Genomic DNA, 6,000 nt, shown 5'->3' with positions numbered 1-6,000 from the left:
TCCCTTTGCAGTCAATAAAGAGAAACAGGCACTTTTAGATCATAACTCATCTACTTAAAGTCGATGCCATTTATGCCCTAACACAGAAAAGCCTGTAATTAGCTGTAGGAAGAGTTGAGTCTGACTGCTTTAGGTGTAGACATATAAAGTCAGGTGAGATGATTCCCACCCTGAGGCACTGTTGTGCCAGCATGGCTCTTCCCTCTCTTCAGTCACAAATATGAGATGTGCAATTCAACAGAGAAAATGTGTGATTGATACTTTTACTATTAGTAGTGCACAGCTATAGATGTGAAGTGTGTCATTTGTTAAAGGAGGTCACTCAATGACTAACCAGCAAGAAACAAGTAATCAAGAAGAGATCTGTTAGAGCAGAGTGAATATATAGTTTGACAGATACCATGCTGGGCAATGTGCATTATTTTTATATGACTGTCCACTGTTACACATCAATACTAATAAGCTGAATTTCCCTTACTTTGAGCTTTATTCTACTCTCACAGCACCCTTTCACACATGTAGCTGCATGGTTTGCAATGAAGTTACTCCTGGTTTAGTCAGTGTACATGGCAGTGTCATTAGTCTTCTATTGTAATTTGCTTCTGTTAAATCTATTTTTTCTGAGTGAAAAAAGATTTTCTGTCAGTTCCTACAATGCAGTTTTGTACTGTGCTTCATACAGTGATTTCAGCATTATTATTTCCAATTGAACATTGTCACTCAGACTTCATTTCATTACTGAAAATTTACATTACCCTTTTGATCTCCTAAATATCTTCTAATAATTAAAAAGCCTATGCTTTTGCTCTTGAATCTTTATCTTCATCTATTCTCCTTCTTTGCTGTTCTCCAGGCTGTGCTGTGCAGAGTGGCATGTCTGACTCAGATGCCTTGGTACTACAGACTCGGATATTATGGTAATGAGCGTGATAGGTACATTAGACTCCAAGAAGGACTTCAGGGTCATCACAGATAATTACCTTAACATGAGATGCCTGCAGAGCTGTGACTAAAAGGGATAATGTGAATTTCAGAATTACATTAAGGGGAAGCTACACCAAGCAGAGGTAGGAAAATAATCTGAAGTTTGTGTGTGTGTGCATCTTTGCCTGAAGCATTGCTTATGGGGCACAGCTGGAGGCAGATCATCAGCACAGCTCTGTCAGTGCTCCAGTGGTTTGCAGAGAATCCACGTCCTTAGAGGTGCAGCAAGTGTAAAGCAATCACACATTCATGATCAAGGTGTTTATCAGAGTTTGGAAGAACATTTTTCCTTGGCTTGGACAGGTTAGTTTGGACAGTAGCTTGGTTTTTTGTTGTTTTTTTTTTAATTTGTCTTTTGCAGTATGCAATAATGGATATATAAGGTAAGTTGTATTTTCCCTTCTCAGTTTCTTTACTCTAACCAGCTGTCAGACTGGTGGTACATTGCTCTTTTCTCCTCCCCTTGCTGACACACAAGATTGAGGGACTGAGACCTTAAATTGTTCTCTTTTTCATTGGTATGTCCATGCTGCAGGCTGGTGTGCTCTGCATCATGTCCCAAAACCTTAATCCCCATGTGGTGGTTGCCAGCACTCATACTTCCCTCAGTTTTCTCTGGAAGCAACCCCGTTGGGAGGCAGAAAGGCATCCTGTGCATCTTGATAAGGTTGCCTCTATAAGCAGCCTGGGGAGAAAGGTGGTGCAACAGGGACTCAGTTTCTAGGGAAAATTTACATTTAACCTGCTGCCTGTAGTGTGCAAACTGCTTGAGTGACTCCTAGGAGAGGATCCCTAAGAGCCTGACCTTCAGTTTCTGTAAGAGTGTTACAAGAAAAATGATGTACCCAAAAGAAAAAACTCTTTACTTTTTGCCAGGAATATATGTGCTCACCAAAATGCCTAATATCATGCCTGTAATTGTGAATACAGGCAGCTCCAGAAGGAGTTGAGGAAAGCATGTTTGAATTTATGCTGCAGTGCTGGAGGATTCATATACCCAACAATATTCTAGGGAAACTTTTTACTGAAAAACAGTTTTGCACTATCACAGTCTTTAGTGCTCAGTATTTGCCTCTTTAGTGCAGAGAAGATGAATACAGTATTTGTTTTTTGCAGAACAGAGCACTGTTTTAATGAGACCCATGAAATCAATCAAAAACTTCTCCCCAAGTTTCCTGAATCTTCCAATCACATAGAGAAAGAGAAAGAGTGCTTCTAGACTCTGGTATAAAAGCTTTTGGAAATTGTATGATATTTCTTTGAATTTATGTCTGAACTTCCTTAAAACTAATTTAATGACAGATGAAAGTTTTTATATTAAACTTGCAAGTAAGGGCTGGAGAGGGAACCTGCCTAGTATGTGACCTCAAAGATTAACACTGTAGTATTATCATGAGATCACAGGGTAGGAAAAAAATCAGATGAATGCTTTAAATGGCATGTCAGACTAACACTAAGGACTGTAACAAATGAAACTTTCTTGTTAACAAACTGACATTATTGTATTTAAAGGTCAGCTGACAAAAGGGTAGGACTCCCAGGCAATCTCTCTCAGGCTGTGAGCAGGACCTCCTTGGGGAGATGCTGACCTTTTCCAGGGGAGGAGCAATCAAGGCTGATAAAAGTCAGTCATTTCCAAAAGAAATATAACAATAATTATGCACTGAACTAGGAGTGGACTTCTAATAGCTGCATGGTTATTCTAGGGCAGAAGAGACACCATGGAATTCATTGGTTCCTTTTTCCTGCATGTTTTCCATGGTGACTGCATGCAGTGGGCTGATGGGTGCACTGATTTGTATAGAATCAACTTGCTGCAGTTCAAATGAGAAATGGTCTTTCCATGGAGGCTGGTTGAAAACTTCTTTCCAGATATTTTTGGAATATTTTGGAATTCTTCCACTTTGGGAGTTTTTGATAACATTATCCCCATTGGTGAAAATTGATTTTCTTGAAGCTTTCTTGACTTCAGTAAATTGATTTCTGCATCAGCTGAGAAATGAGTCTTGTTGCTTGAAAGAATGTTAAGATGAAATTTGCTTTTGCAGCCTCCATTTGGGCAGATCAGTTAATGAGTGTCATCTGAATGACTGCAAGCTCCTTGAACCAAACAAATATTTTCTTGGGTGCCACACTAAGCTTGACACAGCTAAAGGCAGATTCACTGAACACCCACCTTAGGTCCATCTTGCATGTTACAAAGTTCCTGTACCCAGATGTACAGTGATCACAAATTCAGAGTAACTACATCTAATAAAAGGGTGATACAGGGCAGGATCCAAAAAGGGATTGCTCATGATCACTGTTCATTAATATAAACCTTCAGTGCAGAAGTGCATCCATGGTGCCAGTTATGTCTTGGGTCTTGTGTTTGTCAGAGTTGGTATTTGCACAAATTGTCAGTGAATATGTCATGTAGCAAAGCTCAGTAATCAAGTCCAGACTAATTAATTAAAAATAAGATTTGGAAGAATGCTGAAAAATATTTTAAAACCAAGTTTTAGAAGTGTGAGGTTATTTGTATTTCCTCAGTGCTTTTCTGTTAAGGAAGCTGATGTAGAACATTACAGAGCATAGACTGCCCTACATCATCATTATGGAAAAATTCCAATCATTCTCAGGGTATGTACTCTAATTCAACTGTAAATTACTGGATTTGACTCTGGAATCACTTGTGGGAAATTCTGTAACCTGAGCTATGCAGGAAGGAATAAATGTTCATAATAATCTTTTGCCTTCAAATTTGTGAATCTATGTTCATTGCAGACTGTTTTTTCTCTGTCAGGGATAGATCTTAGAGTCTGTAATTCTGCAGGGGAAAGTAACACTGCAGTGAGGTTTTATCTTTTTTCTACCTACTGAAGACCTGTGGTTAAATGAAAACAGAGCTGAAGACCACTGAGCTAAATATGAGAAAAAATAATTCCAGTGGTAGAAAAATGAGCGCCTCGTGTATAAAAGAGCTTGTAATATCATTTATCATAATAATAGTTTAACACTTAAATTATTAATTAGGATGCATACTGAGACACAGAAGCTTCAGAGGAGTTCTTAGTGTACAGCAACCAGAAACTTGTCACCATATCCTTTATGCAGCACAGACCAGAGACCCTCAGTTTCCTGAATGGGGCTCACAAGTGGTGTTTTGTCTGTCTTGTCTGATAATTGAGACTGTTTTGGCACTTAAACTCATGGAACAACTTTTGGTGACAGATACTGGAGGCTGCTGTATTAATCTGGAGTCTCTGAGCAACATTAACAGTCACTGGGAAGGCAGCTGCACTCTGGTGACTCACCTGAGCCAGACCCATCTCTTTGTGGGGCTAGAACTGCTGGAAATTTCATTCCTGTGTTGTCAGCTATATTTATATATGTTTAAACCTATTTCCTGCCTGAGTCTGTGGCTGTCTTGTTAGGAATGCCTTGGCATTGTCCATGAGTGCTGTTTCCTGACACCCCCCCCGCTCATCCACCACAGAACTCAGCTTGCTGTGGCTCTCATTGCCCACCCAAGCGTATTTAAATCACTTCTTGCTACTCTCATGTTATATTAGAAGTAGAGGCTGTGTCATCTGCCTTATAGTCATTGGCAGGGACTCCGTACTTGGTTGAGGAATCTGGTGGAAGTTCCTCAAACCTCTGGCCTAGCTATCAGTAAAGCCATCCATCTGAAACTCCTCCCAAATTCAGAGGAAGTGAAAGTGTCCAGCAGCTACTAAAAATGATGATTTTTGAGGCAGGCTTACTTCCTAGTTCTCTTTTTCCTCTATCTTTCCCTTTTTAGTATAATTAGCTATCTTTTCTGGTTGATCCCATTTCCCTAATCATTGAACCCTTCCTCTGTGGCATGCCTACTGTATGAGAGAGAGCTCCTTGTTCTTTAATTTTGTTTAGTTACTTTAAGATGGCTTATCTGAGTTTTTTGGTCTACTGTGCACCCTCTAGAATATTCAGTGGCTCCTGTTTGTGTCAATGGCAATACCAATCTCAAAATAGTGTTGAATAGGGGGGCTGCTATGCAAGAAAAAAATCTACTTGTAAAAGCTGTCATAAAATATTTGCTGGCTTCACAGGCTGTAGACATACATTGGTGCACTTGCACAGTTTATTCCTGGGCTGTGTGGGGCTGGGTGGTCTCTCATCCCTGCCAAAGAGTAGAGTGCTGCCTTTAGGCAAGGCTGCATTTATTCTCATCATGGCTAAGCACAGAAGGCTTTATATAAAGGTATCTGCAATACCATTATTTGGGTTGCTTGCTGCATAACATTGGTTGCATGACAATTCCCAATATCCAGCTGGAGTTCTCACATTCACAAGAATTCCCATCTTTCTGGTGAGCAATGGAAAATTGATTTACTGTCATTCTTCTTCCTCTTGTATTCATCTACTTGGAAACAAATACACCTAAATATGTTGCTGCAGCAGGTTTACCTCTTCTCCCTTTTTGCAGAATATCAGTGAATCACAATTCTCTTACAAACCTGCATGACTTCAGGTGAGGCAGACTGAGGAGAGAACTTCAGGTAAAAATAAGTGCATAGGTTTGTGCCACTAAATTTAAGGCAAGATTTATGATTGATTTCAGTAAATACAGAAAATCACTCCTAGATTCTTTTCAAATCTTTTAACATATCTGACTCATGTCTCTCCTTTTATACATTGCAGCTGTATCAGTGCTGCTTCAAATGTCATAAATGGTTTAAAATAAATAATATATAAATGCTGCTCAAAAAAATCTGTGTGCTTCATATATGGTAACTGAGAGCTACTACTGAAGCTGATGTCTTCACAAGCCATGGGAACCCCCTAATGTGTATATATCCTCTCCTAGGTTTACAAGGGAAAAATAAGTCCATCATTTATGTGTTTAAAAATTCATAACATTTCAAGTTGTTGCTAGCCTTTTCCCATATATCTCTGTAAAAGCTACAGAAGCCAAGACTTAAAGTTTATGCTTAAGTTTTTTTTCTTGCTGTGGAGACAAGTCTACTAAATTACATCAACAAGCTGCTCCTA

The sequence above is a fragment of the Cyanistes caeruleus genome, chromosome 4, assembly GCF_971803275.1.
Source record: "Cyanistes caeruleus chromosome 4, bCyaCae1.hap1.1, whole genome shotgun sequence".
In the NCBI taxonomy this organism is placed as follows: Eukaryota; Metazoa; Chordata; class Aves; order Passeriformes; family Paridae; genus Cyanistes; species Cyanistes caeruleus.
Note: the sequence above shows the minus strand (reverse complement) of the source record.